The sequence below is a fragment of the Hippopotamus amphibius genome, chromosome 5 (assembly GCF_030028045.1).
Source record: "Hippopotamus amphibius kiboko isolate mHipAmp2 chromosome 5, mHipAmp2.hap2, whole genome shotgun sequence".
In the NCBI taxonomy this organism is placed as follows: domain Eukaryota; kingdom Metazoa; phylum Chordata; class Mammalia; order Artiodactyla; family Hippopotamidae; genus Hippopotamus; species Hippopotamus amphibius.
The window spans coordinates 93,878,272-93,901,294 of NC_080190.1; the positions used below are offsets into that span (position 1 = coordinate 93,878,272).

General features: G+C 40.5%; 1 protein-coding gene across 10 annotated transcripts in view; it reads left to right on the plus strand.

Annotated features, from left to right (window-relative positions):
- The window catches only part of SPIDR (scaffold protein involved in DNA repair), a 337,463-nt gene that overhangs the window by 75,175 nt on the left and 239,265 nt on the right, over window positions 1-23,023 (plus strand). The window contains exon 1 of one of the 10 annotated variants that reach the window (XM_057734373.1): window positions 2,813-2,833. The exons of the other annotated variants lie outside the window; for them this stretch is intronic. The gene's annotated coding sequence lies outside the window, so the exon portion shown is untranslated. Of the gene's footprint in view, window positions 1-2,812; window positions 2,834-23,023 lie in introns of those variants that run through there. 10 annotated transcript variants of the gene reach the window in all.

The window sequence follows — 23,023 nt, forward strand, 5'->3', positions numbered from 1 at the left end:
CTTAGTTTCTTGTTTTTTTTCTTACTTACCATATTTGTTTTCCACTTACAGAAGTGCATTGACTCTGTTGAATTAAAAATGCAGTAAGTATACAGAAAGCTAATGAGTAGAGCAATTTTGCCTGGAAATTATACATTTAAACAATTTTTTCTAAAAATATTTAATTTGCATGTGTGAGTGAGCAAATATATCTTGCCTTATAACTAGCTCACTAGATCCTCAGAATATTACTTTTTTTCCTGTTCACTGTAGTATTTAACCAAGGGTATGAAGTTTGTGTTGATACTGATAAAGGTTTTAAAGAAGGCTTGCATTACTGTCTGTTGGAATATGTGGTTTTGGGGGCTGATGTCTGGTAATGTCTCTTTTTTTGTGACGGATCACTGTCTTATTCATTAATGCCTTTTTGGAATCTGGCAGGATGCCTTGTCCTCAGCTGCTTACCAAGTACTAATAACCTGGCCAGTTAATGGATAACAGTCATGTCACAGATCAGACTTGTGATGATGGAGCATTTAGGTCTGGGAACATATTTTATATCATAAAAAACAGTCAAATGAAGCAAATAAATCATAAACATATGCTTTTACAGACTTACTAAGCATTTGGAACCAAACATGTTAGCAAAAGCTGTAATATAAACATTTGTTTTGGGCATTTTTCTGCATGGGTTACTTTGACTGGGCTTCCAGTAAAGCTTGAACAGAAGAAACTTTTTTTTTTCCCATCCTATCTTCCTTTGGCAAAAACACTAATTTATTGCTCTTCCAAGGACCTTTGAACAGTATTAAATATTGTTAATGCAGATTGGATATGCATGAATTTCTCAGAAAGCCTTAGAATGTTAAATGCTGGAAGAAATGTACTACTTCCTTCCCCTCCTTCCTCAGAAGCATGTTGTAGTGTTAGTTGAAAGTTAGGATTTGGGTATTACATCATCATAGCACTCTTCTTGCTTTTATCATAGCTCCCAGTAAGCATTGCTTTACCTGACTTTCTGCCCAACTAGACTGAAATTTCTTGAGGGCCAGGATCATCACGAATGAGTGAGTGAGTGAATGAATGAGTGAATGAACTAGAGGCAAGACATGCAGATGGACGGTGGCAGGGATTTTTTTTAAAAACACTGTTGGTGGGACTCATACTCCTGAGTTGAATACCTGTATCTATGGTGAAAGCATAACTAAATACAGCTATTTAAACACTTAATCTTCATGAAAATAGAATTGGTGATATTATATTTTTCATTCTGTATTTATTCCCTTAAATTTCTCTACTTTTATCAGACAGTCTTACACTTATAATGAGAATGACAGGACAAAGTTAAGGGATCAGAGTGCTGTCGTGGGAGCATGATTTCTTACTCAGTGAGTATCTGTCAGTACTGAAACTTTCATATTGTGGTTGAGGATACTTAACAAAATACGTGTCCTGATATCATACTTTTCAGCTGTGAGAAAAACTAAGTGAAGAGAGATTCTGTACTTAATTAGGAAAAAGAATTAAAGAAATGGGTGTGTAGTAAGCATGCATGATCACGTGGCCTGGAGTTTGAAAACGTGTTACCAAAATTTCGTGTGATAATTAAGTTCCAGCTCATTAACAAAGCTAATGAGTCCCATAGGTTGTATGTGCGGGAATTATCTGTATAAGTATATTTCTAAGAGAAATTTAATGAAAAACATTCGTGAACAGACAATGCATTTGAGGTGGGTGGGGCAGGGAAGGGTTGCATCTGATACCTAAAGTTAGACCAACAGATACATAAAGCCCTAGAAAATTTTGGATGCTGAAGTTTGGTTTTTAAAACTTGTACAGTAAAGACATCTACTCTTTTGTGGGTTCCTAAGTGATAGAGTCCTACAGAATCTTGCTTATGTATATTTTTTTCATTCAGTCTCCACAGTGACCCTGTTGAGATGGGCATTACTGTCTTTATTTTGCCTGTGGCAAAACGGGGCTGAGTCTCAAATTAAAACCTTGCCCAGCATTAATCTGCTGGTAAAGGGCAGATGAAGACAGCCATGGAATCTTTGAGTTAGATCCTAAGAGAAGAAGAATCTCCTTCTATTCTGATCATTTTAGTTGGGTGCTCATGTAAAAGGTTTTGATTCTTAAGTAGGAAATTAAGGAATAAGGGGAAGTGTGAATTTATCAATGGTGATTGTAAGGGAACACATTAAACTTTCTCTACTAGCATGCTTCTTGGTCATCTTTTACTTAGAGTCTTCATTCCAAATTTCTGGGCCTTGACACACCTTGCTGTTTGGATCGGAGGGAGGGAAAATCATTCCACCATGTTTCCACATCCCAGCACCCACTCCCTCGCTACCAGTCAGAACTTGTGCTTATCTTGCCTGTGTTGGAGACGTCAGCACACTGCTCTGCTTGGTGTGTTTCTTATAGTTTTTAAAGATATCCCACTAGGTTCTAAGATATCTACCTGAAAAAAGCACTTAGTGGAGGGGTTTAGGAAGGCCAGGAGAAGGAGGACATTTGCTTCAGTCAAACTTCTTTCCTTTATCTTATTTTTACTCTATCGTTTCACTTTGGCTACAGATTATGTTCTTTCTGTGGTATAATGGAGCAAGATAGCACTTATTTTGCTCACCGTATGATTTCTGCTTCTTTTATTGAACTGATCGTCTACGAAGGAAAGCTCAAAGAGCCCCAAAATAATTTCCATAAATATGTGCCTTTGTTTTGTTTACTTTTGAGAAAGAAATTTGAAATCTGGAAATTGGAGTTCTGAAAAAAAATTGGAAGAAATGAGAAAGAAAGGAAAGGAGATTTCTTATCTGTTGAGGACGTAGTGTTTTGAAGCTGCATTAAGGTCAGTAAATGATATTAGAGAGCATTAAATATAAATATGCTTATCTGTGATTTAGTGGCTTTGTGAGTGTTTACTCACTACAATGCTTGTGGGTTACACATGTTTTATTTTGACAGTCTTTGCTCTCCACCCTGGTAAGAATTGCCATCCTTATTTATCAGATCTGTTAACAAGTAAACTCAACTTTGGGCAGGCCACTTTATTTTATTTTTTAATTTTAAAGAAATAAATATTGAGTGATCGTCTTATTTTTTCCCAAATAACTGTTTGTCCAAAATGATAGGTTTACTATGTACGTTCACTCCTGAGTTTGGTCCATTTTCCTGTGGTGGCAGGAGACCAGACCTAACACAGATTTTCTTAATTTAAGATTAAGATTTGAGGCTGAGATCTCCTTACATCTACCCCATAGCAGTCTTGTGAAGAGAAGACAGTTAAGTACGTTCACATCTGTTCTTTCTGTATTTGTCTCTAAATATGGAATTTCATTAGCTTAGATTGTCTCATAAGAATTTTCTCAGTTCAAGAGCACTTTCTGACCTTTGTATTATTTCAGTGGGAAAATTTTAAAGATTTTATTTTCATGTAATGTATTTCTTTTTTTATGGTTTTAGTCCTGCCCATAGTTATTTATACATTTAAGAAGTTAGGATGTAGGATACACACCCCCCCACACCCAACCCCTTTTTTTGAGTTTTCTCTGCATTACTAATTCATAATCACAATGAGTTTTCTATAATCTCCCTACTTGAAGGTAATTAGAATTAACATTTTTGTATAATTTATTTTCATTTTAAGACAACTCTTAGTGTGACTGGAATTTCATGGACATCTGGTAATGAGAATGAGGCATTTTACTTAGATTTTTAATAGAGTTCTGTTTTTATATTATTTTCTGTGGCACATGAGTGGAAGAATTCATATCACCTCTGTTATCATCGTGTTGGAACACTGTTAGTCCCAAACGTTGACAGCATCTCTCCTTTGAAAAGTACCATAGTCAAGGCCTCTGCTTGCTTGGGAGTCCCAAGTCCCAGTTCTGTGCGTCAGAGCATGTTCAGGAGCCTGAGATGGCCTTCCATTTTGGCTGTACCCAGAGGGGCAAAATTGAAGAGAGTTAATGAATACGGTATAGTGATTTTATGTTTTACCTTTCCTGCAGGGATGAAAATGGGGTATGAATTTGTTTTAATTCTTTTTCCCGTCATCCTTGAAAATCAACTTAACCACTGCAGATAACCTTGAGATTTGATCACTTGACTTTATGCCTTATAGAGTTTGTAAATGTCCTGTAGTTTAGGGTGGAGAGCATCCCATCTCTGAAGAAAGTACAGTCATTGTGGGTGTGTGTGTTTCATGTTTTTTTTGTGTGTGTCTCAAGAATATATCATGAGTGGTAGTTCTTGTTTTAGAATGTACCACTAGCTTTCTTCTCTCAGGTATTCTTTCTTTTTCAAAAAACGGATCCTCAGTAACAACAAACCGCAGCAGTGTGATCAGGACTGGCATTCATACTGAATCATATGTACATATATGTGTCAGACTGAAAGAGCCTTTCCCAGAAAACAGGCAACAAGAATCATTGCTGTGTGGCTGTTTTTTCTCATTAGTCCTTAAGGAGCCAAAGGATATCACTCTCAAATTGTAATTCAGTTCATTCTGCTTACCTTGTTTGTATAGGAACACGTCCAAAGGTTAGGAGGCCTTGTGGATGCCTGCGGACCAGGCAAGTGGTACAAACCATGAAGGCCCAGAGGGCCTGGCCGAGCACAAGAACTGTTAGTAAGCTGTAGCCAGCTGTTGCCTTGCAGGAATGTGATTCCAGCATTGTCAGATCCTCTCGATTTCAAGAGAAGCTATCAATCCAGATCTGTCCGTGAAATCTCCCAATTTCTACATGTAGGCAACTATTTCAGAGAAAAATAAAAACAAAAAGTGAAAAACTCTGTAGGGCAAAAAGCAAAAACAAAAACTTCTCTGCTGGCTGCCAGTTTGCCTCTTGTGCTTTAAAGTATCTTTACAAGTTTGGCTTGTTTAGATTCCACATATAAGTGATACCATGCAGTAGTTGTCTTTCTCTGCCTGACTCCACTTAGCATAATGGTCTCAAGCGCCGTCCCTGTTGTCACGAATGGCAAGATTAGATGGTCTTTATTGTGGGTGGGCAGCCTTCTGGGTGCAGGTGCCGCCTGTCTGCCCTCACAGCAGGCCTGTGGCTGTTCTCCTGGGTATGTGCTGTGTACAGCACAGCACCTATAGCAGAAGAAGGAGTCCCCAGATGTTTGGGTGTGTTACCTCTATAACTTTTCTTCTGCCAGAGAAGATGAGGTAAAGACATATATGTATATTTCTGGAAGCATGAAGCTTCTTCTGGAGCATTGAGCTTTTTTATTTTAAATATTTTTTTATATTTATTTATTTATTGACTGTGTTGGGTCTTCGTTGCTACACGTGGGCTTTCTCTAGTTGTGGCAGGTGGGGGCTACTTTTTGTTGTGGTGCGCGGGCTTCTCAGTGAGATGGCTTGTCTTGCTGTGGAGCACAGGCTCTAAGCACGTGTAGTTATGGCATGTAGGCTCAATAGTTGTGGCTTGAGGGCTCTAGAGCACAGGCTCAGTAGTTGTGGTGCACGGGCTTAGTTGCTCCGCAGCATGTGGGATCCTCTGGGACCAGGGATTGAACCTGTGTCCCCTGCATTGGCAGGTGGATTCTTAACCACTGCGCCACCAGGAAAGTCCCTGGAGCATTGAGCTTTATAATAGTCTGCCCCATTCCCACAATTGCAGAGCTAGGTCTGCTTGGTCTCTTCGGTACCAGGTTCACACAGCCCACATACCATAGGCAAGGATGGAAGCTTTCTCACTCCGAGAGTTCCATTCCCCCAGTTGGCAAACACTGTTATTAAATTCTTCCAGAGATGCAAGTAAATATATATGAAAATCTATCCCCTGACCTCTTTAAACAAATGACAGCATACTTGACACATAGCTCTGCACACAGAGTACACATCTAGCGTGCCCAGACCCTCCCATCGTGACTCGGGAAGCCCTCTCCTTTTTACCGCTGTGGTGCAGTGTCTGCACGTGGTGATGCCTCATCCATTTAGCTATTCCCCTGTGGTGGGCGGGCTTTCAGATTGTTTCCCAGCTTTTACTTATGAAACAGAGCAGCCCTTATGCATATGCAATTTTGCACATGAAAATGCACATTTTCCAAGGTCTGTTTCTGTCCCTACTATAAAACTTCTTTTGTTATGTGTCCTCAATGTCTAGAAGAAGTAGTTTATTTTCCTAGAATCTGTTTGCCATTTATTCCTGTTTTAAGAGTGTTAAATATTACTTAATGTAAACATTAAGTAAATGGACTCGTCTGCAACTCTGGATTGTTAATTATGCTATTACCTCATTCCTATAGAGACCAGAATAGATGACCTACTGTATTAACCTCTGTTCTAAAGATGTTCTTCCAGGCAAGGAGAAATAACGAGATTACAAAAACAAGTGAATGGTTAGGACTGGAGGTGTAGTTTGGATTGTGGGGAAAATTTACTAATTCTCTAGCTTCTTGTGTGTGCTGCATAAGCTGCTGAGGAGTATGGAAAAGAATATATATATATAATATATATATTTATATATACTCACACACACACAGATCTTGATAAAGTGGGAGAGGTACAGAGCTCCTATTAAAAAGTGATAGGAGCCAGAGCAAGAAAAGGCTGATGCCAGGTGGTATGGGTGGAGAGGTCCTTGAGGCAGATCGTGGGATGAGAGTGATCAGAAAAGCCTTTGTGGAGCTGACCCCTCAAGGCTAAGGCATGTCTACCTGAGAGAGTAGTGCACAGAGCTTGAGGTGTGACTAGAAGGTGAGGAGTTCAGGAGGCTGCCTGTTTGGTGTGGAGTTGGATTATGGGGCTTGTGTGTGAGTTTGGGGCCCAGGGAATGCTGAGTGTTGGTCTTAGGTGCTGGCATGAGGAGCTCCCGTATCCATGACAGGGACAAGGGGCTGCTCTGGTTCCTGAGTGGGAGTTGCTGAGTTGGCTTAGTGGGATGTTGGGGACTTTACTGGCAGGTGCATAGTGGGGCCAGTGTGTGCACGGACAGAAGGAGAAGAAGAGAAAGTTCCTGGGAGGGGAGGTCAGGTTGGGAGACCAGTGTTTGTAATGACCCTGTTCTAGACAGAGTGTGCTTGGGAATGGAGAGAGGGAGGAGTATTGAGACTTACTGATGAATTAGTTTCAGTTTGGCTTGATATCAAACAGAACACAGAGTAGAAGATAAAATCATCATGCTGAGGCTGGTACTGTGGAGCACTGGCTGCCTGCGGGTGTAATGGAAATCTCAGAAAGAGCTAGCTCTGAAGGGGAAGGCTATTAGTTCAGTTTTAGCTTGTGAGGGTGAGTGAAATATTCAGATATAAATGTCTCAGGCATTTGTAAAGATGAGTGAATTAAGGATAAAAAAGGAGGAGGCATATGTTTTAGAGTTGTCTATAATTTTTTGGTTTTTGCAATCTCAGGATTGAAAAGTAAAATCCTCTTATAGAGAGAACCCAGGTACCCTGTTTCTAATCAGTGCCATAAAATTCTTCTTTGATGCCAAGTTTTTGTGTTTTGTTTATAAATTGTGGTAGGTAGAGCTCTAAAATGACCTCCGATATCCCCACTCCCGGTTGTACCCTGCATGATCCCTGAGACTATGACTAGGATGGCGTTTACTCCCATAATTAGGTTTTGTTATGTAGCACAGTGGACTCGAAGACAGAAGTTGATCTTCAGTGGGCCTGACCTGATCCCATGAGCCCTTTATATCTGGGTCCAGAGATCAGAGACTGAGAAAGTCAGAACTGGAAGCAGGAAAGGGATTTATGTAATACTGCTGGCTCACAGTTGGAAGTGGCCACAGGGCAAGGAATGTGGCAGCATGCAGGACTTCACAGTGGACCCTGGCCAACAGCCAGCAAGGAAATAGAAACCTCAGTCATAAGCTGAGAGGACCTGAATTCTGGCAACAAGAAGAATGAGCTTAGAATTGGATTTTTCTCCAGAGTCTCTGGGGGAGAATTAAGCCCAGCTGCACCTTGATTTCAGCTTTGTGATACCCTGAGCAGAGGACTCAGTTAAAACGAGCAAGGGACTTCCCTAGCAGTCCAGTGGTTAGGACTCCACGCTTCCACTGCAGGGGGCATGGGTTCCATGCCTGGTTGGGGAACTAAGATCCCTCATGCTATGAGGTGCAGCCACAAATGAACAAACAAATAAAAAAATAAGCAAAACTTCTGGCCTGCAGAACTACTAGCTAATAAGTCAATGTGACTACAGTCCCCTTAGTTTGTAGAAACTTGTTACATACGATAGAAAACTAACATAAAGCTTGTGGACAGCATTCAAAGGGCACAGGTAGCGTATGTTGTTACGTAAACCCACACATTTAAGACATTGGGAATGTGTGAACATAAAGAAGTTGAATCGCTGGCGAGAAACTCTGCTGCTGGCATCCTAGCACATTTGCAGGGTCATCTTCACTGCCTCTCCTTCTGGGAGCCCTCTCTGGCCCCCATCCTGGGTCTGGCTTCATGCCCTTCTTACACACCTTATAGCACTTCCTCCTACCTCCTTCCATAGCATGTAACACACTCTGTTGTAACAGATGATTCCTAGTCCATAACTAGCCCATCGAGCAGAGTCCTTGGTGTTCAGCATCGTTTGTTAAGTGAATGAAGGTGAGAAAGGAAGATGGAGATCGTAAGAACACAGTGATTCAAAAGCCAAATTAGAAATCGTAGGATGATGATATCAGTGGTTATTAAAAGAGTCAGAAGGAGTTGAGACGTCAAAAAGGTGGTTTTGCGAGGGAGATCTGACTCTTGAGTGCAGATTCTTTAGAGTACAACAGTGAGTAGCAAAACAAGATTTCGAAAATTAGAATAAAAAGCAGGTCCTTGGTGCCTCACATTGTCTTGCAGAGGTGAACATGTTGTGGGTCTTGATGGAGAGAAAGTTGACATGTTCACACTCACTCTCTAGACATGGGAAAGAAAGTCGCATGTGGTCTTTTATGAAAAACAGTTAATAGTCTCCTTCTTGTTAATATGATTATTAAATATTTATAAAGCCTATTGTTAAAAACATATGCAGTACTGTTTCCTGCTTAATGATGGAAAAGGTCTGTTCTGTTAATATTTATAAGCATCAGGAAAAGAATTCTGGGCATGATAAATTAAAAAGAGGTGGGTGGGATATGAAGTTTCTGTTGTTTCTTTTGTCTACAGATGAAGGAGATAGAAACAACTTCTACCAGAGGTTGTATTAAACTAAAAATGATAATTTGTGTTAATTCATTTAATGCCAAGGAACTGACTAGTAGTGTGTTCTTTGTGACTAGGATACATTTTACGGGCAAGTGGAAATAAACTCTAGGAGAAGTTGCCGTTTATTATAGAGACTGCAGCTCACTGTGTGAGGGTTTGTATGTGAAGAGGTCAATGCAAGCCATTGTAAAATGAAGAGGAATATGAGCAGGATTCTTACTTTGTAGGAGCAGATGAGTGAGAGTGGTCTTCCTCTGGTCCCTTTAGTCACTGTCATCATCAGGCATTTTTCCAGAAGAGCTTTCTGCAAGAAATGGAGGAGAACAGCAGCTCCTAACAGACAGTGAACAAAGACATGATTTGACTTCTGTGGGTGATCTTTACCCTAAACTGCATTGATAAAGTTTCAAATTTATCATTAATGATAACCTGAATATACTATGTAAGGTTTTAACTAGATGTGAGACCACAAGTAATTTCTTCAGTATTTTTTCAAGTTTTTAAAACACTTAATTCTCCCTCTTGACTTCCTCTTCATCTTAGAAACTGCAATTTCCTTTGTAGGAACAACTTCCTGCTGGGCACCACTGTCTTTGGCCACTTCTGTCTTGGATGCCCTGTGTTTTCACCCAAAGCCATAACTGCATTGCAACACCCGGCCATTTCATCATCCTGTGAGTTGAGAAAGTCTAGCAGGAAATCACCAGTTGACTGTCCCCAACACAAGCTTTGTGTTTCTTGGTTGCTGTGTCATGATAGGCAGTTATGAAGGGGATGCTTTGTAGAAAGAACTTCTTTCCTAGGGTGTATTTAAGAGTCTCATCCTCTGGGGAACAAAGTACATGTGGAAAGAAAATACTTTCACCATAGTCTGAAAAAGATCCTGTTGTTCAGGGCTGTTTTCCTATGGTCATATTAAATTCACTCATATTTAACAGTGACTCTTTTTGGCTTGTCTGTCTGTTTTTATGTTTTAAGGTATGTTATGTATACCCCCTGCACCCACCATTGTATTAGAGTCTTTTCCTTTTATAGAATGGAAAGTAGTCTCCATTCGTTTTATCTCCCATTCTCTTCTGTTTTCTACACTTCAAGTTTGTTGCATTTTGTTAGTCTCTTCTTTTCTGCACAGGAGCTGATTTCACGATTATCTCCTGAGCAGATGGTTTCCTAGATGTAGCAGTGGGTCAGAACAGAAGCGGTTAACCTATCATATGAGTAGTATCTATAAAATTGGTTGTGGTCTCCTGGAGGGTCTTTTCATGTGTGTGACATCTAATGTAGAAAGAAATCTGCTCTCCTCCCAAAGCAGAAGGAACTTCTTTAGTTTCCTTCTCCATCAACTGCAGAGGTGGTGTAAGGTTTATTTCCCCTTTGTTGCTATTCAGATGAACAGTAGCACCTACGGTTCCCAACACATAAGGTAAAGGTATATAGTGAAAAAAATTGATTTCCGCTATTGTTATTTAGAGATCAGATAAAGAGAAGTTTTCAGTGAGTGATATGGTCAGAACTTACTTATTTCACATTCTCTCTCACAGGAAATTTCTTTCTGCCAATCTCCACTCTTGAAGCCATGCATACAAAAACCAGGTTAAGGCTTTCAGGCTCACAGTCTCAAAGGACAGACATGTATACAAATAGTACATAGAAATTCAGTAATAGAAGTGGGTACAATATGTAGTGGTGGCAAAAAGAAAAGCCCTTTGTGGGTCAGGAAGAACTCCATAGTAGGTACATGCTAAAGCATATATAGGACATATTAATGGTAGGCTCTCAATGGTGGACGTGTGGGTGCTCATTCATAATAGAAGGCTGGGGTGGGGAGAAGGGCTTCATGCATGATGGATGCTGTAAGCAAGTCTTCAGCATTGAATAAGTTTGCCAGGTAGAAAAGAAGGAGGAAGGGCATCCCAGGTAAGATAGTATAAGAAAGAAAGAGAGAGAGAGAGAGGGAAAGGGAGAAAAGATAGAAAAGAGAGGGAGAAAGAGAAAGGGAGGAAGGGAGAAAGGAAGGAAAAATAGTATTGTGGAAAAAATTCAGTAATTTGGTGTAGCCGAGTTAGGCTTTTTATGGGAGGGCAATAGGAAACAAGGTTAGAGAATTAAGATCGTGAGGGCCTTGAATGCCAAACTGTTTGCTTTTTATTTATGTTTGCAAAAGACCGGGAGAGTTGTTTGTCTGTGAAAACAAAACAAAACTCGCACCTTTCTTGACTGTACTTCTGCTGCAACTTCTGCCTGATTTCCCAACTCCTGTGTAAAGCAAAACTCCTTGAGACGTGTCTTTTTGTTTCTGTCTCTAATGTCTTTCGTCCACCTCTGGTCCAGCTTCTGCCCCTGAGCATGGCGCTACTCCCCAGGGCTGCAAAGGTTCAGTCCAAAGGCAGACTCTTCCACATGACTTATCAGCAGTACTGGCACTACTCCTCCTTAAAAACTACAATCAGAGATTTTTGTTTTTAAAGGGAAGAGAATGAAAGAGAATGAAGAGTGTGTATGTTGCTTCATAAAATCGTTGTTTCAGTTGTAGACATGTATGTCTTGCCAGCTGAAATTTGTGTGGTGGTCAAAAGAAGTTTGAAAACATTTGAAAATTTAGACAGAGCATGGGAGTTAAGAACGTGGACAGCATGGTTTCAGATGGGCCAGGTTGGAGTCCCAGTTGTTATTACTCTACCTAGAAGCAGCTTAACCTCTGGGCCTTCTCTGAAAAAGAATAGTAATAACTGTCTCATAGGGATACAGTAAGGATCAAGAGAGACTGTGAAAATGACGCCTCTAGGTTTTCTTCCTAAAAAACCAAAAAAGATCGGGAGAGCTCCTACATAGATGGCTAGGTTAGAAAAGCTCTGCCTAGAACTTTCTGGGATGTGGTGATCATAGTTTTATCCCAGCTGCTCGTATCGTTTGCCCTCTAGCTGAACACGACATAACTCCCCAAACATGGTGGGCTCTTTATTGCTTCATATTTCTGCCTCCTGCTGCTGTCTTTGCTTAGAGTGTACTCTTCTTTCCCAACCTCCATCCCTACCTATGAAGTATCTACTCAATTTCAAGTCACCTCTTCCGGAAAGACTTTCCCATCAACCTTCCTTGCCCATAAACTTGAGCCTTCGCTCCCTGTGAATCCTCCCATGCCCCACACCTACTGTAACACCTATCACTTTTTATGTTACTAATGTTTGCCTTTCTGTTCCTTCTTCTATATTGCAGGTTTCTTGAGGTCAAGAAAAATGTCTTAGTTATACTTTGTGCCAAGCCTAGATCAATGCCTGGTATGTGTTATTAATGTTTGATGAGTGAGTAAGGATAGGAAGGCTTGTAATTTGCAAGCCAGTGCTGGGCATTGGGATAAGTAAGATAAGATACTATTTCTAGTCTTAAGAATTTTACAGCACTTTTTATATTTCTTCATTTAATTCTAATGGTAACTTTTTGAAGTAGGTATGATTATTCCTCTTTTATAGTTTGAGATATTGAGGCTCAGAATGGTTAAAAAACTTGTCCAGGTTACACCACTAGATACAACCAGGTCTCTTGAATTCAAGTGCCAGTATTTTTCCTGCTGTATCAATATAAAGATGTCTTGTTCACCTTTGTATTTCCCATATTTCCTAGAACATTTCTTTGTGTGTATGTGGCAGTGAATTAAAAATTTTAAACTGAGTGTCAAAAGTGGGCCATTTTGTTCCAGGAACAATAATTTTCCAAATTATAGTAATTTGAAAGAATTAACATAATGTCTAAAATTATTAGCTGGGGTCAGGTACTATGCTCTGCACAAAGGAAATGAAAAGGAATAGATACGATGGCTAGAATTGGAGTAAAGGTCTTCAAGAACTTGTTCATTAATTATCGAGCTCTAGTGACCTAACTGTGGAAAATGGAGGGAAATGTTACAATATCCAGATCCGTGGTATGGTGTGTATTCCTGAAATGGTGTTATAAAATTTGATTAAAAATCTGAAGTTCATCAGAAAGAGTATTTCAAGCAGTATTTCAAATAGCGCTGCTTTTAAAGATAAATGATGAAGATCACAACCTTCTCATAATCGAAAGGCTTAATTTATTTTCTTTTAAATTTATTTCTTGGCTGCATTGGGTCTTCATTGCTGCACGTGGGCTTTCTCTAGTTGTAGCGAGCTGGGGCTACTCTTGGTTGTGGTGCGCAGGCTTCTCATTGTGATAACTTCTCTTGTGGAGCACGGGCTCTAGGCCCGTGGGCTTCCGTAGTTGTGGCACGTGGGCTCAGTCGTTGTGCCTTGTGGGTCTAGAGCACAGGCTCCATCATTGTGGCGCACGGGCTTAGTTCCTCCACAGCATGTGGGATCTTCCAGGACCAGGGATTGAACCCGTGTCCCCTGCATTGGCAGGCGGATTCTTAACCACTGCACCACCAGGGAAGTCCCCAAAAGCCTTAATTAAAAAAAAACGTTTGTTAAAAATTCCATACACTGAAGGATTTGGCCAAGATGGTGAAGTAGGAAGATCCTGAGCTCACCTCCTCACACAGGCACTCCAAAATTACAACTATTTACAGAGCAGCTATCTATGAGAACGATCTAACTAGTGGAAAAGATTTTTCACAACTAAAGATAACAGAGATAGAACCACACAAGACTGGTAGGAGGGGTGGAGTCATGGTATAGTCAAGACCCACACCCCTGGGAGGGCAGCCACAATCAAGAGGTTCTCCTCAAGGAGCTCCCTGGCTAGGGGGTCCTGCACCGAGAAGACAAGTCCCCCAGAACACCTGTCTTTGAAGGACAGTGGGGCTTACTTTTGGGAGACCCAGAGAGCTGTAGAAAACAGAGACTCTGCTCTTTAAGGGCACACACAAAATCTCACATGCTCTGAGACCCAGTACAGGGGCAGTGGTTTGAAAGGAGCATGGGTGAGACCCACTTGCTGATATTGGAGAGTCTCCTGTAGAGGCAGGAGAGATTCCTCCTGGGGACATAGATACTGGTGGCAAGCCATTTTGGGGGGCTTATTCTACCATGAGGACACTTGGTGCTGGCAAGAGCCATTTTGGAGTCTTCCCTTTAGCCTGTCAGTGCCAGAGACTTACCCACCCATGAGCCAGTCAGCACAAGTCCTGGGGCCCAGCTGGCCAAGCTGCAAGCTGCATGAGGACCCAATCTTGCCTACCAGCAAGCCCAGGACTCGGCTCCACCCACTAGTGGGCTAGCACCAGCCCCAGGGCTTCTGGGACCTACGGTCAGCCACCTGGGACCCAACCCCACCCACCAGGGAGCTGGCAGCAGCCCCAGGACCTCCCCAAGCCATGCAGCCAGTCATGCCAGGACCCAGCCCCAGCTACCAGGAGGCTGGCAGCCACTGCACAGCACAGGACCTAGCAGCCAACTGGGCCAGAGGCCAGCTCCATCTACCACTGTGCCCACAACAATTGACCTGCCATAACAGAAGGGCCCACACAGCTCACACAGGGGCCACCTCTAGAGCATATAGCTCTGGTGATCAGAGGAGGTGTGCTGCTGGGCCCCACAGGACATCTTCAACATAAGACCACTCATCCAAGGTCAGGAAGCCTAACTGGCCTACTTAGTACAAAGAAATCAAAAAGGAGAATTAGGCAAAGTGAGAAGATGAAGGAAAATGTTCCAAATGAAGAAACAAGATAAAACCTCAGAAGAACTTAAGGAAGTGGAGATAAGCAATCTACCCCAAGTTCAAGGTAACAATTATAAAGATGCTTAAAGAACTGAGGAGAAGAATGGATGAACACAGTGAGTTTAACAAGGAGTTAGAAATATAGAGGGGAACCAAGCAGAGGTGAAGAATATAGTAACAGAAATGAAAAACAGAATAGAAGGAATCAACAGTAGATTAGATGATACAGAAGAATGGATCAGAGAACTGGAAGATAGAGTAGTGGAAATCATTCAAGCTGAATAGAAAAAAGAAAAACATTTAAATGAGGATAGTTTAAGAGACCTCTGGAACAACATCAAGTGTACTAACATTTGCATTACAGGGGTCCTAGAAGGAGAAGAGAGAGTGCTTATTTGGAAAAATAGTAGCTGAAAACTCTCCTAACTTGGGAAAGGAAAGAGACATCTAGGTCCAGGAAGCACAGAGTCCCAAATAAGATGAAACCAAAGAGGTCCACACTATAACCCGTTAGACTTACAATAAAACAACAAACAAAAAAGATAGAGAATATTAAAATCAGCAAGTGAAAAGCAACTAGTTATGTACAAAGGAATTCCCATAAGATTGTAAGCTGAGTTAGCATAAATTGGCAGGCCAGAGGGGAATGGCACGATAAGTTCAAAGTGGTGAAAGGAAAAAACCTGAGAACCAAGAATACTGTACCCGGCAAGGCTGTCATTCAGATATGAAGGAAAGGTAAAGAACTTTACAGACAAGCAAAAGCTAACAGAATTCAGCACCATGAGACCAGTTTTACAAGAAATATTAAAGGTACTTCTCTAAGCAAAACAGAAAGACCACAACTAAAAATATGAAAATTATGAAAGGAAAAAATCAATAAAGATATAAATTGTCCCATTTTGAGTATGTTTCTGAAGTGTGTGGATTTAATTATTTTGCCTTGTGCAGTTTTGAAGTCTAAATGTCTATCTCAGTTCTGTTTTGTTTTCCTTCTTTTTTTGTCTGTCTAGCAAAAAGAGGATATTTTCCTCTTTGTCTCCTCCTTGGGCCTCTCTGTGACAGCTTAGTTTTAGATGCTGTCCTCATTTTTAGCTGGGATTTAATCTTTTGATTTGTTCTGGATGCCTCAGCTTTCAGTTGCACCTAAATTAATCAAGGAGACAAGAAAGGCCATTTAAACAAAAGACAACACCTAATTTTAATGGATGTGGCCAGGTGGACTTGTAGCTAAAACTGGTAGAAAGTTCCCAAGGCTTGTAATTTTCTTTATTTTGCTTTGTCTAGTTTAGAAGTTGTATTTTTTCTTTCTTTTTTGGTTTGGTAAAATAGATCAAGACTTAATAGCTATTAAGAAAACAAAAAAATTTTTTTTACTGGCTTTTAAGAAAATAGCTCTAATTATTTTACATTCTCAAGCTGTTAGAAATTTCTTATTTTGTTTAGTTTCTCTTAGGGATAGTTGTCATTAAATCAGCAAGTTGTGGATGGCGAAGGAAGAAATGTATATGGATTTGGGGCACTTACAAGTATGATTGAGAACCTTGAATGATAGAAAAGCTTTTTTGTTTGACTTCATTCAAAGTCTTGTACGAGGGTGAGTCAAAAATTATCCATACTTTGGTTATGTTAAAACTTATGTAAATTCTACAGCCAGAGTGTGGATAATTTTTGAGTCACCCTCATATTGAATGCTTAAGGTTTATGTAAATGCTAGTCCAGTCTCTCAGAAGTTTGGATTAAATGTTCTTAAGGTAGGACTCTTTCTGTAAAAAAGCTCATTTCAAAACCTCTCAGTGATTTTTAGAGGCTTTAGTTTTGTTAGACATAGTTTGAGATATTTGTTGAGGAATACTGAATCCAGTTATTGGCTAAATTAAATGTTCTAAACTTTGATTGTAAGGACCAGTTGTAGAAAGTTATATGAGGATTCCACAGGAAAAAGATTATCTGTTGCTGGCTCTGAAGATGGGAGAGGTCATGTGGAAAGTAACGTAGGCTGGGAGCAGTCCCCAGCTGACTGCCAGCAGGAAAGCAGGGACCTCAGTCCAAAAACTGTGAGGAGCTGAATCTTCCTCAATCATGTGAGCTGGGAAGAGGACCCTGAGCTCCAAATGGGAGGCAGCTGGCCATCACCTTGATTTACCCTTAGGGGACACTGAGCAGAGAACTCATCCTGCCATTCCTGGACTCTCTTTGCTGAGATAAAGTTTGAACAGCAGAGCTGTGAGCTAATGAATGGGTGTTGTCTTAAGCGTCTAAGGCTGTGATTTGTTATGAAGCAGTAGAAAACCCAGTGTAGGGGTATGTCAGCCAGTCTAGGGATACCCAGTGCCAATGAGCCAACATACCCTTGGATTTTCTCTTTATAACATTCGGTATTATACTGAGGTCACAGTGGGTATCAGCAAATACTAAGTTGAATTTTAAAATTTATTTATACTTCTGATTTAGGTGATTTGAGTTTTGCTTTTATTATAGCATACATTGATCAGGAAATAATTTTGGTATTCTCCTTTGTTTACTTTTTGTTTTATTTTTATTTTTAATCCATGGTTTTCTTTACCTAGAAAAGAAATTGAGAAGAATCATTTTTATTGAAGCTCAGTTGTTCTGGAATGGGGTTGACTTACTACCGCTCTGCAGGCTACATCAAGCCCTTTACCTGTCTTTGCAAATGAAGTTTTATTGGAACGCAGCCACCCTCACTGGTTTATGTGTTGTCTGTGGTGGTTCTCATCCTGCAGTGGCAGAGTTGAGTATATGTGAAAGACACTGTATGGCCCTCAAAGCCTAAAATACTAACTGTATGGTCCTTTGCAAAAAAATTTGCCATTCCCCGTTTTAGATGGTGATCTGGTTTAAAACCATATTTGTCTAACCTTAAATGGTTTCCATGAATGGGGACTGATATTTCTCTAAGTCTTGAATATACGTTATTAAAAGAAATATATCCAGGGGACTTCCTTGGCGGTCCAGTGGTTAAGACTGTGCTCTTCCAATGCAGAGGATGCGGGTTCGATCCCTCATGGGGGAACTAAGATCCCACATGCCATGCAGTGTGGCAAAAAAAAAAAAACTCTATCTCTAAATATAGATATAGATATAGATATAGTTATATAGCCATATCTGATTACCAGGATTGTGTAGACTAGTTTGTACCTCTCACTTTACACAAATAATGGAAAATGTATTAAAATTAATAAAATCCTATAAACTCTATGTGTCTGGAGTCCCTAAGACCATCCCCAGATTTAGAGACTTGTTAGGAGGAATCATTTGACTTGGAAGTCATTATACTTGAGGCTATGGTTTATTACAGCAGATAATACCAAGCACAGTCCACGGGGGAAGGGTGCGTCAGGAGCAGTTGGAGGAACCAAGCATGAGCTTCCAAGAGTCCTCGCCCAGGGGTTGCACAGGACACACTTAATCCTCCAGCAATAACTGTAACAGCACAGGCAGAGTATGGTAAGCTCACTGGTTCCTGATGGGGTTTGGTCTTGCCAGTGATAGCACTTGGTGGCTGACTGCAGTGACCAAACCCAATCCCCCAGAAGGAAAGCAGGTGTTCACCATAAACACATTATTTGCACGATCAAGACAGAATAGTACAGTGTGGCCAAGGTACTGAGTGTGCAAAGTATTTCTATCAGTTTGAATATTTTAAGAGATCAGTTCTCAAGTGCCAGTCAAGGGCCAGTTGAGGAAAGCAGCCCTTCTGAGCACATGTGGTTGGTTCAACTCAACATGCTGAGCTAACACTGCTGAACACTCCATAGTAAGTGTTCAGAAACATACACAAAATTTTTGCAGGTTGTAAGTGTTCTGCTATACGGTGCTTTATATATATAGTTCCATGTATATATAAAATGTTCTGCTAGTTACAACTATACTCAAGTTTTTTTTAGTGAATTGATTATTTTTAGTCAGCATTATCTTTATTTTTCAAGTAAGAAAATCTACATGACTTCATGAATCAAGGCTAGCATAACTTTATAATATCATGGGTCTTTATAACTTCACCAACATAAATATTGTTTTGTTTGAATTTACAGTTTAAACCAAGTATCTTTTTAAGAGTGGACTACTTTGCTCTTTCTAGCTTTTTTAGAGACTGAAACAGCCTGGCACTTCTTTTCATAGTTCATATTCTTGCATGAATGTTAAAGAGTAATCATTTTCAAAGATGATTTGTCTCTGTAATATTGTTTTAGCTCATTGTGGCCAATAAAATTCCCAGCAGTATATTAAACATTATCTTTTAGTTATTGAAATAATGATGAAAAGAGCATTATGAAACATTATACCTTTTAAATTCCTTAATATTAATATGAAGTACTAAAAGGCAACCCTCAGAATGGGAAAAAATAATTGCCTATGAAACAACGGACAAAGGATTAACCTCCAAAATATACAAGCAGCTCATGCAGCTTCATACCAAAAAAGCAAATAACCCAATCCACAAATGGGCAGAAGACCTAAATAGACATTTCTCCAAAGAAGACATACAGATGGCCAACAAACACATGAAAAGATGCTCAACATCACTCATCATCAGAGAAATGCAAGTCAAAGCCACAATGAGGTATCACCTCACACCAATCAGAATGGCCATCATCACAAAGTCTGGAAACAACAAATGTTGGAGAGGGTGTGGAGAAAAGGGAACTCTCCTGCACTGTTGGTGGGACTGTAAGTTGGTACAGCCACTATGGAAAACAATTTGGAGGTTCCTTAAAAAACTACAAATAGAACTACCATATGATCCAGTAATCCCACTCCTGGGCATATACCCAAAGAAAACCATAATCCCAAAAGAAACTTGTACCATCATGTTTATTGCAGCACTCTTTACAATAGCCAGGACATGGAAGCAACCTAAATGCCCATCAACAAATGAATGGATACAGAAGATGTGGCATATATATACAATGGAATATTACTCAGCTATAAAAAGGGATGAGATGGAGCTATATGTCATGAGGTGGATAGAACTACAATCTGTCATACAGAGTGAAGTAAGTCAGAAAGAGAAAGACAAATATTGTATGCTAACTCACATATACGGAATCTAAAAATGGTACTGATGAACTCAGTGACAAGAACAGGGAAGCAGATACAGGGAATGGACTGGAGAACTCGAGGTATGGGAGGGGGCGGGGGGTGAAGGGGAAACTGAGAAGAAGCGGGAGAGTAGTACAGACATATATATACTACCAACTGTAAAATAGTCAGTGGGAAGTTGTTGTATAACAAAGGGAGTCCAACTCGAGGATGGAAGATGCCTTAGAGGACTGGGGCAGGGAGGGTGGGGGGGACTCGAGGGGGGGGCGTCAAGGAAGGGAAGGAATATGGGGATATGTGTATAAAAACAGTTGATTGAACCTGGTGTACCCCCAAAAAAATAAAATAAAATAATTAAAAAAAAAATATTAATATGAAGTGCTTGCTGTATCACCTTTATTGACCCTCAAGTTATGGAAAAATACACAGGACAGATTTCTTTAGAGAGAATTCATTCTGCCTTTCTGCACTTTTGTAGCTTTTGAAGTTAAATATGTATACATATATATGTGTGTGTATGTGTGTGTGTGTGTGTATAAGTTTTCCTCTATTCTTTTGACTGGCATTATTTTCTAGACAGAGCCTGGTATAGTGTGTATAGGATTCTGTGTGGTTAATGGGGATTCCTGAGATTATTCCCTCAACTTGTGTGACTCTGGACAACTACATATAAATCATTTTATCTTCCTCTCTTTCAGTTTACCCTCTTTTATCTCAAAGTAATTTTGTGAGGATTATTTTGATTAGGTTTGGCTGTTTTGAAGAAGCATCTTTGTATGTAAGAGATGGTCAGATACTACTGGCTGAAGTCCGATTGGGATCTTTTCAGCTAACCTTGGATCTGGAAGGAGGCCTTGGGCCTCTGAAATCATTGCTATTCTGATTTGCTTTACAAGTGAGTGTTTTTGGCTTCACTCAACTGTGAACAAGTAGCCAGATACAAATGCCCAAAGAGCAGAATCTATATTTTATTAATCTTTATAGTCCTCCTTTTGTCCAGCACTGAGCCTTGATATTTCCTGATTTCAAATGCAAAGCAAACAAGGAGTCTGTGACTTTGATAGTCAGTCAGAGATGTGGTTAGGAGCAGACTTGGGCATCATAGATTTGAGGCCAGCCAGCAACCTTGTAAATGGTGGGAAAGGAAACCGTCTGGCATATGCAGAACTGCATACCTCAAAGTCCAAAATAATGGTTATACACGAGAATAACTGTGAGTCATCAAGAAAATATTAAACTATATTCAGCATATGATATTTTAAAAGATAGAAGTAGAAGAAATTATGAAAAAATACAGCCTCCTCCTAGAGATCACAGTACGAAAGGACGTATTAAAGGCTCCTGAAAAACTCAGCATTTAATTTTATTCAACCGTATTTCAAATTGATTTGACTGTGGCGCTCCCTTTTGTCCTAATGCCTGTTAACACCTCCTGGAACCCTGTTTGGAGGGTGCACCCTAGGCCCTGTGAGGCTCTGTACTTGCATTTCACTGTTTTGCTTTTGTTTATTCCCTTGTTCCGTAGGGCACTTACCTGGCTAGTTTCCTTTGAAGCCTTCTACCTTCTCCAGGCTCCTCCCTCCATTTCTTCCATCCCACCGCCACCCCCTTCTGCATGGTGTAGGATTTTGTTTTGTTTTAGTTTAGTTTTTTTTTTTTTTTTATTGAAGTGTGATTGCTGTATAGTATTATATAATTTACAGGTATACGATACAGTGATTCACAAATTTTAAATGTTATACTCCATTTATAGTTATTATAAAACATTGGCGATATTCTCCATGTTGTACAATATATCCTTATAGCTTATTTTATACCTAATAGTTTCTGTAGGGTTTTAATTCTTTGCCTTGAATAAAAGCAAAGCCTGGCTCATAACCAGCAGCAACTTAAGCCAAGCCTCTGTTTCTATTTGCATAAATGAACAGAATAATTTTTTGAGTATGCTGTCATTTTTGTGTCTCTTAATTTTTTTAATAAATTTACTTATTTATTTATTTATTTATTTATTTATTCACTGTGTTGGGTCTTCGTTGCTGCACATGGGCTTTCTCTAGTTGGGGCGAGTGGGGGCTGCTCTTCATTGTGGTACATGGGTTCCTCATTGTGGTGGCTTCTCTTGTTGTGGAGCACGGGCTCTAGGCACGCGGGCTTCAGTAGTTGTAGCACACGGGCTCAATAGTTGTGGCTCATGGGCTCTAGAGTGCAGGCTCAATAGTTGTGGTGCACGGGCTTAGTTGCTCCACGGCACGTGGGATCTTCCTGGGGCAGGAATCAAACCCGTGTCCCCTACATTGGCAGGCGAATTCTTAACCACTGTGCCACCTAGGAAGTCCCTCTGTTAATTTTGAGGCCGCAGTTTTGAGTGTACGTTTGAGTTGGATGCCCCTTAGCCTCCAGCTGACCAGGGATACAGGTGCCACCCCTGCCTGGGTCTGCCAGAAGGCCGTGTTGCAGAAAGAGGTGGGTGGTGTCTTTCTCTGAACGTATTTGAAACAGAGAAGATTGTCAGACAGGTTGTGTCAGAGACTGCATCCATATTCCAGTTATATACCATCTATATTGGAGGAAGGGTGCTTTTCTTTCTTGTCCTGTAGTTACTTGCCAGGCCACGTGGTCCTGGTCCTGGGCGTATCTCTGCTGCGGGGCCCTCCTGGCCTTGAGCCTGCAGGCGCTTTTCCATGCTCAGCTACTGCTCAGTGAACTTTGACTGACCCAGCAGGTTCCTTCTTGAGCACTGTAGTTTCTCTCTCTTACTCTTTCTCTTTTGGTGAGCCTTTGCCCTGCTGTTTCTCATTTCCTCCTTGGGCTCCTCAGAGCAGGCACTTTGGATGTTAAGATGAGGTGGAATGGTGCTTTTGTGAACCCATGTCGGTAGAACTTGAGTTCTGTCGTTCTCATTGGGCTGGAATTTGAGGTTGGAAACATTTGGTTTGGGGAAGGTAAGCCAAGTGGTTTGCAGAGGTGTAACCATGGGTTTAGCTTGTTAAACCTGTTTACCTCAGAAAAGATTTTTTTTTTCTTGAATGTGTGAGAAAATCTGTAGCTTTTGTTTTCCCTCTCATTAGCTGGCAATGATTTTCATGGATAAAGTTTCAGTCACAAAAAGCACACCAAGTAAACTGTGACAGTATATCTCCTATCAGTAGTTTAAGACTCTATTGTCTAGAATTAGGTT